Genomic DNA, 13,107 nt, shown 5'->3' with positions numbered 1-13,107 from the left:
CACCGCTCTCCTTTAAAACGGACCCACCCTTGCTGTGCGGAGTTTCATTATATTCCCCCTTCGACATATTCATATTCAACCTACCCTGGTCCAGTGCTTTGGAGAAATGGGAGTTTCCAAATCTCTGAGACCAAAATCTGCGATCAAAAGCCAAACGATATTGTGTCGTCTATAATTTACCACACTTCTGAGCTGTATCCACATTTAATTTTAACTCTTTACATTGTTCTATATGTCCAAAGTCCGCCTTTAATGTGTTTCTCCCAGAGAATTCCAGGAAAAACTTGTTAGACAAGTTTCAATGAAACACTGAGAACTCTAATTAAGCTCCTGAGCTATGAAAGCGCAACCTCTGAGCAATAAATTTTCCTCGGGGTTCTTCTGGACGAAACCTGGCGATGGCATTGCGTGAAACAACCAGCTAATAAAAAGAAGAGTGCGATGATTGTGCTGGAGTGCGCCGGCGCTCCAGGGCCGTTATCGTCTCATCCATCCGTCTTAACTCTGCTCCTCACGGTGCTCGGAATGAATTCTCCCCCCTCCCTTCTGCCCTTTTGGAGGAGAGCTAGCATGTGTGAAAAATTGGTAAGCAGCTCTCTCCTCTGTTTCTCCTTCTCTCTCCTCTTTCTGTCCTTTGTGCCCGAGCAGGCGTGTTCCAAACTCTTTGACATCAAAAGAAGGCGAATCTCATCAGTCTCTCACCAGGGAAACTTCTTTCCACCGGGCCGCAGAAGGGGAACACAGGCAGAAAGCAGGATCCGTTCCTGGGCCACCCGAGAGCCATGGGGAGTGATTTGTGGCCCTCTGTGTGTGCTTGGAGGGGGCGGAAGGGAGTTAGGGAAACCGAGCGTGCAGTAGCCAGCCTACACTGGGCCGGTTACTGCAAAAACACAGGCTCATAATCACGGCGCTGAACACACCAAACACACATGGCCTCTCATCTGGTCCAGGTTTCATTCTTTCGTGATATACAGCCCCTCGCTTCTGTTTCTCCCTCCATTGTAACTCCTCCGTTAGTCACCTCTGAACTTTTCCCTAAACACTCCACTTCTGCTTTTTTTATTGCCCATTTCCTTTTTCTCGTCACTTCCTTATGATCTTTTAATCGGGTCTCCTTTCTACTAATATGCTGACTTTCATTATTTTTCCTCCTGTTTGTTTGTTCGCCAAGGTTTAATAAACTTTCCCTCAGTCTGTTTTATTTTTATTGATCCGGGATCAACCTGTTCATTTAGGAACTCAGAATATAAAATTTGCTGAAAAAATTGACCACACAAGTTGTAGTGGAGTTTGTTTCTTCATCAAAACAGATTTGGAAAAATGATAATAATTAGGCGCAATCAGACTTTTCCAGGATGTCTAAAATGAAGCTAAATATGTCAAGACATCAAATATATGCACTTTTATAATAAAACAGGTGTTTTTATTGCTGCAGTGGCCTCAATAGTCAAACGACAAGCAATTTAACAAAAGCGTTGCTTCCACTTGCAGTCCATATCAAGGCCTTGACCACATTAATCGTTTAGAAGGAGAAAATGTATTTAAAAAAGCTGGCATTTGAAAACCCTGTATTTTTGCTTGATTTTTTCCGTGCATTATAGAGTAAACACAGTACTGCGGATTATAATTATATCTAGTATTGTGCAACACTTGAGTCAACACGTGGGCGGCATGTCAGAAAACCAGTGATAACTAGATAACATCCTACCACACAGCAATAAGTGAGTAATTACGCTGCCATTTCATCTAAGAGCAAACAATAGAATGATATGACAGGGTCTACAGGGTTTATCTCACAAACTTGACGTGAATGTTACAACCCTTCGTTGAACCCTCATATCAAATAGCATCCGTCTGTTTGGGGTCGGAGATTAAAAATCTCTAATGACAATAACAGACGTGAACTACTCTAATCAAACAGAAACACCAAGTTGCCATATTGACATCTTTTACAGTCTGGATCAGGGCAGGGGTGCTTGAATAGAGCCAAGGCTAAAGAGAGTGCGTGTGTGTGTGTGTGTGTGTGTGTGTGTAGCCACTTTAATTATGTTAATGCAGCACTCAGGCTCAGTGAGAGGAGTATTAGTCAGTGGGCAGGGCCGAGAGTGAACGGAGAGCCATATGGAGCCCCTTGCCCAAAGTTATGTTATACAATCTGCTGCAGAAGAGCTATGCTAATTCTACTGACTGAACCATTTCACACTACAGGACGCCTGGCTGAGAGGCCGAGAGAAAGTCATTTTAAAGAGCGGAAAGAAACATGCCGAGTGTGAATGAGCGAGTGAAAGAGTGAGAGAGTGAAACAAGGGAGTAAATGTATAAAGAAGTGAACAATCTGGACTGAGTCTCCGTCTTATTTTGCAAAATTTTTCATTTAACATAGACCTTTATCACAATCAATCGTAGCGATATTGCATTGCTTTTCTTTCTTTTGTTTCATTTACGCTTTATGTCATTCAAGGCTGCTTGATCGGAATTTGACTCGGCAGTAAATTGGGAATATGAATGTTTGACATTTATTGCGGTAGTACAGTGCGTTAAAACTTGTGAGGTTGTTAATGAATTAGTGAAGGGGTCAGTGAATAAATTAGGAGCGACTGGATCTAGGAGAGCATGTAAGCAAATCACAGGGGAAACCAAGAACAAAGCAAACAAGTCAGTGAAAAATGAGTAAAGAAAGGGTGAAAATTAGTGGAGAAACGAGGAGGAAAAAAGCCAGGAAATGAAGGAATGAACTGAAGAGTGAAAAAATAAATGAACTAACAAAAAAAACTAATGAAAGAAAGAAAGGAAGGACTGCTGAGAGGTAAAACTTAGCAAACAAGCAAACAAAACAGGCAAGTGAAAGGTACAAATGAATGAAAAGAAAGAACTAACCAAGAGACTAAAACCTATTGAGAAAGCAAACAAAATGAGCAAGTGAATGGACAGATGAGTAAAAGACAGAAATGAGTGAATGAAATATTAGCTATTTTTATCAGTGTTAAAAACAGTTATGCTAAATAATTTTTTGTAGAAACTGATTGAAATTCATATACAATAAAAATAATAATTTAAGCTAACTAACTAACTAAATACTGGTCAAATCGATAAAAAATACGAATTAATTAAATTCTTGCTTTAAAATCTGGATGGGCTGCCGATTGATATAATGATATGGCTCTTGGACTGCTGGGAAATGTACCGTGTGTTTAGAACCAATAAGCGAGATGATCTGTCTCTTCCTTTCTCTGTGTGTCTCTTGCTCACCTCACCTCGCTCTGCCCCTCTCTGCCTTTCTCTGATGAGCACAGTAAGTGTGTGTCGGCTGCGTTTGATTTGTGGAACTGTGCAAACACTCGCAGATCCAAACACGCTCACTAACTAGACCTCGCCCCCCTCTCGTCCCCTCCTCTGTTTGTCCTGCTTTTCTTTTGCCCCCGTTTACCCCAGGGAGACAAAGGGGTGAAAAGAGTCTGTTTCTTCACCTAATCCCCACCTGGAGGCTTTGTCTGAGACCCGTCTTGAGCACATACGCATGCAGCATGATTTTTGTCTCTTATTGCATATGTTCCTGCTGTACGTGGGTTTTGTCTTCTTTTGGGTCGTTTGCTTACATTGTGAATAATTTCAATTCGTTGTTTCAGTATTAAATAGAGCGGCTGTTTCCTTTACTCTGGCCGGAGTATGGTTCTCTCAGAGGCCAAAGAAGAAAGAGGTCAAATGAAGGAGAGTTTAACCTTAGTTTAGACGGAAACGGGATGATTCTTCCTAGACATCCTCCCACTGATGATACCTTTAAATGGAGTAGAGTAGGTTGATATCTCTTCTGTTTGCTCTGTTTAGACAGGGCAGTGAGAGCTGGCTTTTTATCTGCTGTGACTCTCATATGACAAATTGCAGGATTTGTAAAAAATATTTTAATTCAGAAGGTTTTACTCTGTCAACAGTATATGTATAGCTGGAGGCAGGATGTAGTGTGTAGTATATGCACCACAAGTTTTGGCTTGTAAGATTAAGGATAATTACTTTGTCTGATACATTTTTATTTTTATGTATTTTACTATTTTATAAAATGTTTGTTTAGTTTAATAATAATAACTTTTATTTTACTACTAATGTTTTAAATTTTGCTTTTATTTTATTTAAATTATAACTGTTTTTGTTGTGGCAAACCATTTGCTATGTATATTATTTATAATAATTACATTTTTAGCTTATCTATCATTCATATTTATTATTTATAACACTTATATTGTTATACTAATTATCATTAATTATTATTTATGCATTTATTCATCATTTATAAATATTTTAATTTGAATTCAGTTATTGTTTTAATTTCAAGTTAATTGAATTATTAAATTTGTAGTGAGTTTTTAATGATTTATTTATTCAAATTAATTTACTTAATTTAATTTAGAATTAAATTGAAATTGATTATTATTTTACTACTAAGAATACATTTCCCTTTTTTTAAATGTATTTTATTTTTACGGCTACTGGTTGGCGTTTGCATGATAAACCATTTCCCATTTATATTGTGTAAACTCATCTGACTGATAATTCTGTTCTTTTAGACTAAAGTTCTCTCATCAGGCGTGTGTTTCACCTTTCAAACCTTGGAGAACAGGGCTCTCAAAGTCTGGTTAATCTAGCACTCTCAACACACAGCTCCACACCGACCCACGATGCTTAAATATTAATACAAGCATTCTTCCTCCCCAGCGCTCCGTTATCATCGCTGTCACTCTCAGGGCACGGCAAGCTCACGGTATTGTCACACACTTTCAATTTCAATTAAAATGGGCGCACAGGGATAAGGAGAGTACCGACAAGAGGAGGAATAAATACCTGTTAAAACGCTGTGCGTGTTTGAATGCGTGCTGGATTGATAAAAGATTAAAAGCGCTGAGAGTGATAGGAGTTTGTCAGCACTTTTATCTGCACTAACATGCTAGAAAAGATGGGACCCAGTCACGCCTCGCATCCCTCTTCCCTTGTTTCTTTTTCTCTTTGCATTCGTCTTTCTCTTGCTTAAAACGATGGGGATTTAAGTGTCTCAACGGGCATTGGCCTGAGAGAAAGATTTTCGGTAATGAATAGACAGCCCGAAGCTTTAATGACACAATCTTTTGGTTGTTTCTCAGGGTATCGGTGATGAAAGATGGTTAATACAAACTAAACAAATCTCAAATATAAACCCCTTCTCAGTATGACCTTTCTGGTAAAGAAAAGTCAGTTGAAGTATTGTTTACCTATTTTTTGTCAGCTTTTACAGACACAGTGTAGGTCTGAATGATATATATATATATATAATAATATGATATATATATATATATAAACAAATGATATGGCCAATAAAAAAATGCCAGTAATTATGACCAATAAAAAAGCTACCAGTTTTTTTTTTCTCAAAATATATTGCGGGTACAATACAGCTCGGCACTCAGCATTAGCACACATTAGAGAGGACAGGAAATGATACAGAGGAAAAGGGGAAACGTGATCTGGAAATCCCTACTGGAACCCACGTAGCACAACTCCACATTGTTGATCTTACGACCAACGTCCACTTCTATTAGTTTCCAAAAAATACCATCTCATTAAGTGTTTCAATCTCAGCTTAAATTTTTTCAGATGATTAAATGAAGTGGATCCGAAATAGTTTCAGCAAACCACTTCCTGGAGCTTGATTAGCTGTAGCTAGCAGCTACGCCGAATTGATTTTTCTACAGAGAGAATTGGCAAGCTGTATATTTGTGTGTTATGTGTTTGTATTTCTCTCTCTCTCTCTCTCTCTCTCTCTCTCTCTCTCTCTCTCTCTCTTCTCTCTCTCTCTTCAGGTGAGTGCCACAGAGTTCGCTCTTTTATCACAAACTCTCTGAAAAATAACTGACAGGCTAATGCACACGAAAACATGAACGCTGACAGACACTGTTTTGGCTCATCCTTCATTTGCACCTGTACAGTCGGCGTCTGTGTCAACTGTGAGCTACGAGCTTCTCGCTGGATAAATCGACAGCTCCAGTGTTTAATGAACAAAACTTAACTGCCACATTATGTTCAACAGTTCTGCCAAATAAAGCCTGGTCTTCATCTCTTCTCAAGACGATGCGTCTTCACAAAGGAAATTGCATTTATCCCTAACAAAATCAACACCACATTGCAGACGCCTCATGTACTCTAGTGAAGGAACAAAATGTGTAGGCTATGTGACCTTTAGGAGAAACAAAAAGAAATACATCTCCCATTGATTGAGGAAAAACATTGGTTCGAATAGAAATCATCTTTCAAGGTTATTACTCACTTCAAGGCATTGTGTAAATCTTCTCTTCTTGTGTTAAAGGTATCGATTGAGTCATAACGCTACGAGCGACTGGGTAATTTAACTTGTGGCGAGAGGCTTCTTTGACAATTTTTAACGGCTAAAAAGAAGCCTTATGCCAAAAAAGACGCGTTCGCTTGATAAATAAGATAGTTTAACTTGCGAAAGTTGTTGAAGGCGCTGACCAACTGCTAGCCAGACCTTGTGTGTGAATGATTGTCTGCTTCTTGAACTTCAAAAGAACTGTTTGTGGATTTAATACGGAGTTCGTTCCTTTTAGACCGGCTTCTCTGGTTCAGTGGAAAGGGTCAGACTGTATGGACTCTACAGGGAAGCGCCGTGAGGAAACTCAGGTGAACAAAGTCCTCATTAGCACCATTAACGTACCTTGCAAGGGTTCCATGGCAGTCTTTCCAGGCTCCTCATTAGCTGATTTTAACCTTTCACAGTGACCCATTATGGATCATTGTTGACCCCAGGATGAGGTGACTTATAAGCGGAACCGAGGAAACTATGATTTAAAAGAAGCCAGAGGCCTCTGCGCCAATTTAAGAGCTCTCTTAAACTAGAGCCGAGGAGCGTTGCTTGGAGACATAACTTTATAATGAGGAGCTGAGCACTTGATTGATTACTTGTCTTTGTGACGGCCCGGCTGTGTTTATCTTCAAGGTAGTGCAGCTAAGCTATTGTGTACCTGTAAGGTCAGATTGCATTATTGCGGTGAATGCTTCATTAGTGATGCTCGTTGGTGACATTGTTTGGTTTGCATGAAGTCATCTGAAGTGCGGTTAAGTTGCAGTAGTCTCTCACTTTATTCAGGCTCTGGCAGAGTCAAGGAGACTGCTCAAGAATCCCAACAGGACAGTGTTTAATCTTCGCAGGTGTAGCCTTTTGTTTTAGAACTGCAACAATTAAAAATGATATAAAAAGAGACATTTAATTAGCTGATAATATAGAAGTTGTTCAAGTGCGTGTTATGTAACTGTAGTCATGGTTGCTGTGGGCAGATAATGAGCTCCTCATGTTTCTTGATGGTATTAAAGGCGGTTAAACTCGGATCTCTAGAAACAAGTAGATAAAGGCTGCAGCAGTAACAGATGTCAAAGACCACACTGAAGATCTGTTTGTTTCTTTTATTCTCCCCATTCAAAGCTGACAATAAATATTAATATATTTATAAATATTAATTGTTACAAATATTTACATATTTGCTTCTTTTTTGTTAGAAGTTGTTGTGAAATATTATTTATATATAAATGTAGTGATTGTTATTAATTACTTCATTTATTCATTTATTTATTGATTAAATTAATAAATACATGTATTCATTTATTTAATTGTATTAATTCATTCCAAATTGTGAAGTCAAGTTAAATTTTTAATTTAAGAGAATATTTTGTCAAACATATATAATGCAGTTAACGCGCTTGCTTAATTTTCTAATTGTTGGTCAGAATAAATCTCTCTTAATTAGCATTAAATCATGGCTAAACAATTTCTAAATAAAAGGTGTGTGGCGTTTAATAAAAGTCATTCGTATTGTTTGCAAGGTGGGTTTTACTCTCACTTACAGGTAAAGGACATCAAAGACTGTGCACTAATGCATGTTAGGATTCTTTTATTATTTCAATATATTTATGTATTTATTTCATTATTTCTACATTTGCAGGGGCCCAGCTGAAGATTGATCCCCTGACCCCTCCCACTAAAGCGTTGTGAATTAGGCTTAAGGGAGTATCTGTGTGAGTGTCATGAAGGTGAAGAGTTCATTGACACTCTGGCCTTTTGAAGCTCTTCATTGCTCTTCACTCTGTCTAATTGATTGGAGAGCTGCTTGTCCAGCACTCAAGAACTCCATTTAACTCTCACAGAAAGAGGAGGAGGTGGAGGGGGTTTGCTTAGTGACTGAATTAAGAGGGGGTGGTTAGGTTGAGGGGTCTCCTCGGTTGCGCTCCATCTCCTCACTGAGGCTTTGTAAGATAGATTGATGTGTTTTGGATTGTACATGTGGAAAAGTGCCGTATATAGCAAAGCAAAAGATCGGGCGAAGCCTTTGGAGGAAGTGACCTCGCCATCTGCAATCTCCGGTTTAAAAATGCGTGTTTCAAAAATAGCATATTTCCTCTGATCACCTGTACACGCTTGAAGGTCTTCACTTTTACTTCCCTCTATTGTCTAGTTCACTTCTTTGAATAAAAGTGTTGCTATAACAACATGGGAAATGAAACTGGATAAGAAAAAAATGGTGTTCACAATAGTTTTTTGTCTCACTGAAATCTGAGTTCTGTGTCGCTCCTGATAATCATGTTTAGCGTTTTCTTTACTCACGCCTGTTTCTTGTCTTTTCTCATTGTCAAAACGACTAACAAAAGAAATGATAATATGTGATGACTGGTGAGGAGGTGTAATATATTCATTGTGCTGCGTTTTCAAAACAAACAAAGGAAGCAACTGTCAAGTTCACCCGAAAATGCTGAAAATAATTAATCAGGCTAGTCAAAAAGGAAATGAGCGTTCTTTTATGTTAGACACAGTGCAAAGGATATAACTTGGTATAGAAGTTTAACTGTCTCTTGTGAGATTAGCATCAGGATTTGGGGTTTCTAAAATGCCTTTGCGGTGTCTGAAGAAATCGGCAGCAGTGCCAGAGGCCGGGTCAGAGCCCAGAGGTCTCCTCCGGTCTTATCTCAGCTTAAACACCCCCTCGGGGTGGGTCGTGTCCTGTGGAGAACACCTGCCTGTTGACACGGTCGCGGGAGATCAAGGAGCTTTTGGTAATCAAGATGATTGGCAGTTTGTAGGTGTTCATTGTTTACTGAATTGTACTGTATTTCCTCAAAAGGGCTGAGTCTCTAGTCCGGATTGCGTGTTTAATAGGTCCACTGGCGCTGTCTTTATTATGGTGTTTTTTTGAGGAAATTGCCGGATATACTGCTGAGTTTGCCCGACTGCATTGTACCAGCTGGTGTGGGCGCTCTGAAGATGCCCTCTGGTTATCACACACACACACAGATGGAGGAGAGATCGCTCCTTCACTGCTGATGCTTCAAGTCCAGATTGTAATTATGATATCCGCCAACAAAGCCTCTCCTCTTTCTCTCCTCTCTCTTTCTGAGATGTTATCATCTGAGGTTTGTTACGTCTCATTTCTTCTTGTCTCATCTCTTCTCATCTTGGCTCATCATTTCTTCACTTTGGCTTTTATCGTTTTGCTGCTTTTGGCTTGTCCTCATCTAGACTTTTCTGTCCTCATCTGTTCTTGACCGCTCTCTCTTTTACTTTTGCTCTCTTTAAGATTGTTGTCCAAGATTTGTTTCTCTTCTCTCTCTCTCTTCTCTCTTCTCTTTCTCTTCTCTTCTCTTCTCTTCTCTTCTCTTCTCTTCTCTTCTCTTTCTTCTCTTCTCTTCTCTTCTCTTCACAATTTACAGTCTTTTCCATTCTTTTTTCTTTTACCTCATTTTGCCTGTTCTCTGTTTTTCCGCATTCATTCATTCTTCTCATCTTCTTCTCCTTTTCAGCTTGGCTTTTCCAGTTTTGCTGCCTCTTGCTTCTTCTCAATTCATCTCATCTGGTTTTTCTTCTTATTATTTGTTCTCATCTCTTCTTTTACTTATTCTTTCTCTGAAATGTTATGAAATGTTCTCATCTGGTCTCTTTTCCTCTTTTCACACATTTCACACTTGTCTTTTCTCTACTCATCTAGTTTCTTTTTAACATTTTTTCACCTAAGTTTACCTGACTCTTCTTGCCATGTCTCCTTGTGGCATTTAACTGTTTTTTTCCTCTTCTCACATCTTCTCACTTCTTTTCATTTTTCTAGCCTTTTCTCTTCTCTTCTGTTCTTAATTCCCTTTCTTTTCCTCTCTTTGAACCATTATTCAAGACTCTTCTCATCTCATCTCTTCTTTGTCCCTCGTCTACCTTGTCTTTCTCTATTCATCTTGTTTCACCTCAGTTTACCTGTTCTCTTCTCGCTGCCCCTCTTTCCTTTCATTTCTTCTCATCTTGCTTCATATTTTCTCTTTGTTTCATCTTCTCTCTTTCCTCCAGACTTTTCTTGTTTCGCTGCTTCTCACCTCAACTCATCGTCTCCTTTTTTCTCATATGTCTCATACCTTACCTCTTCTCTTTCTTACTCTTTGTTCTCTCTGAGGTGGTATTAAACATCTGTTTCTGTTCTCTTCTTCTGTTCTCAAATGTTATTCGAGATTTGTTCCACTATTCATCATCTCACCTCATTTGTCTGTTTATTTTCTTTTAATTTCATCCCTTCTTATCTTGTCCTCTCTGTTCCCATCTTTTCTTTTCTCTTGTCTTTTCTCACCTCTTCTCTTACAGTCTCGCCTTTTCCTTTGAAGTGTTTATAATAGTAGACCTACATTACTCAATCACTTTCCCATAACCACAGATGTCTTCAAGGTGAGAAGGGAAGGGAAACCAGTTTGATCTTGTCGGTCATCATTTATCTCGTGTGAGATGCCTTGCTTGAACAAACTAGCCAACACTGTTGTTCTGGCTTTCTTCTCCCTCTCTTTTGATGCATCTTGCTCTCTTTTCCTCACTTGTCTGCCCTCTATTTCCTGTATTACGCTCCATCTGTGCGCTTTTGTCCTATTCTCTCTGTCTCTCATCTCATATTTCTCTCTTTATCTTTATCTTGCCTTTCCTCTGCTCTCTCTTTCCCTCCATCTGCCGTCTTGCGGGCCGTCTGAGAGCTGGCGAGTGTTCTGAAGGTTCTCCGCTGGGGGGAAGGCTTTCTGGAAAGCAACAAAAGGATTTAAAAATAAGTTTGGTCTTTTCCTTATTTTAATGAGCCCCTGAATATTTCCCAGGCAGACAGCCTGCTGCACTTTACATGTTTGTGGATGTGTGCGTTGTTTTCTGTACATGGATGTGGTCTGAACTCTGTTAGTTTTAGAGCAGAAATAATTCCTAATGTACATATTTTATCAGTATTTTGTGTGCTGGCATATGAATGTGAGATAAAAAGGCCTTATAAATCTTGTAACCCATTGCAGTTGTATGAAAGTAATTATAATTTTAGCTTTGTTGAATGGATTAATTTTAATTGGATGGATTAGAATGTAAGTAGAGTGACTCGTTTGTTGTTTTTATTTTTTATTATTATTTAGTATGGATGTCTTTGAAGTGTTGACATTGTGTGTATGTCATTATAGTATATAAATAGTTTGCCTTTTATATCTAGATATTCAGTTTCTTTGTAATGCTTCTGTTTTCATACGGAAATGCCATTCCAAAGAAAAAAATAGTTGCATACTTTCATCAGATTATTTATTATTATTTTGTTGACATTGGGTATTCAGGCTTTTCAATGTTTAATTAAGCATTTCCTTTATATGTAGATTACATTTACCTCACTTAAAATTAATCTTTAGAAACATTAAGGATTTGATAACACTGTTAAATGTAATCTTTAACAAAAGCATTCAATTTATTTATTTAAAATGATCATTATCAGCAAATTTTCTTTTAATCTGTTCATCCCAACTGGCTAGTATTAAAACAACAAGTCTATTAAAAATAAAGTTTATTAAAATAAATAAATAAATATATATTTAAATATATATTTAAATTAATAAAGGTGTGAAAACAATAACAGTAACATTGTCTAAGTTTCTTGCATTGACTAATATATGTATTAGTCTGTAATATTAAAAAAATCTTTTTATTTTTGCAAGGGTTGCTCTGAATATGCTCATATGTTTTTGTATTGGTCATATTGTACATATTTCCTCTTGTCTGATTATTTTTCGAGCAGTGCAAGATAATTATTGAGCGATTTCTGCTGGCAGATAGGCCTCTCTGCACTTTAACTTATGAGAAAAGTTCTTATCCTGTTGTCGAGCCTGGTCAAGAGCATTAGCAAACACATCGAATGAGAAGTGGGGGAAGGGCCATGTCCCCACAATCCTGTCCCATCTGTTTTGACATTGAGCAAAAAGAGTGCTTAGATCATCTGAACCGCTCTTATTCTGTACCCTCTCAGCGCCTGCCGCGAGTTTGCGTAGCTCTTAGGTTTGTAGGCAGTACGATTTAGCAGACATCATTGTGACAACACAAATTAGCAACACTTTGAAAAAAACCCTTACAAATCACAAACAGCGGTCGCACGGAGTGCTGATTGTCGCTAACTGCTAACGGAGACATGGTGTATTTACACATTCAGCAGTGCTTTTTATTCTGTTATCCGGCTGTTTTTTTTGCCCTTTTGGCTGTGTGAGCTGACTGTGTAATTGGTTGTTGTGATGGGCAATGAGCAGGATGGATCGGGCAGTAGGTGTAATCTAGGTTATTTGTGGTCAAACGTTAGATTGAAGATTGCAGTTAGCCTCTGCACCCTCATAATCTGCCCTCAATCCTGTTAGCACCGCGTGAACTGTTATCCTGTCAAGGACGCCCAAATTACAGGTCACGGATTTCATGCAGACAAACACTCACTCACAAACAGCATTTTAACAGTTTTTCTTTTGCACAGAATTGTAACAAATACATATACGGTTAATAATCGGTTAATGCCATAAACTATTATTAACGTGAGTATATACTTGAATTTCAATTATTTCATTTTATTCTTGACACTTCGGAGGAAAAGCAGCCAGCGACACTGTACAAGACTGCTTGAAAAACAGGTGGCAAATAAGGTGGTAAAAATATATTTTTGATTTGTTTCATATTTTGGCTGCTAATTCCCATATTTCCATTCATGAATAATTTTGATAAGCAGTCTAAAAGGTGGAGAATAGTATCAACAAACGGGTCTGCTCGACCTTTGATAGAAT

At 38.4% G+C, this 13,107-nt stretch overlaps 1 pseudogene; it reads left to right on the top strand.

Annotated features, from left to right (window-relative positions):
- The window catches only part of LOC122327279, a 41,920-nt pseudogene that overhangs the window by 10,220 nt on the left and 18,593 nt on the right, over positions 1 to 13,107 (top strand).

Source organism: Puntigrus tetrazona, chromosome 2 (assembly GCF_018831695.1).
Source record: "Puntigrus tetrazona isolate hp1 chromosome 2, ASM1883169v1, whole genome shotgun sequence".
Taxonomy (NCBI): Eukaryota; Metazoa; Chordata; class Actinopteri; order Cypriniformes; family Cyprinidae; genus Puntigrus; species Puntigrus tetrazona.
This window is presented reverse-complemented; position numbering and strand designations above follow the sequence as displayed.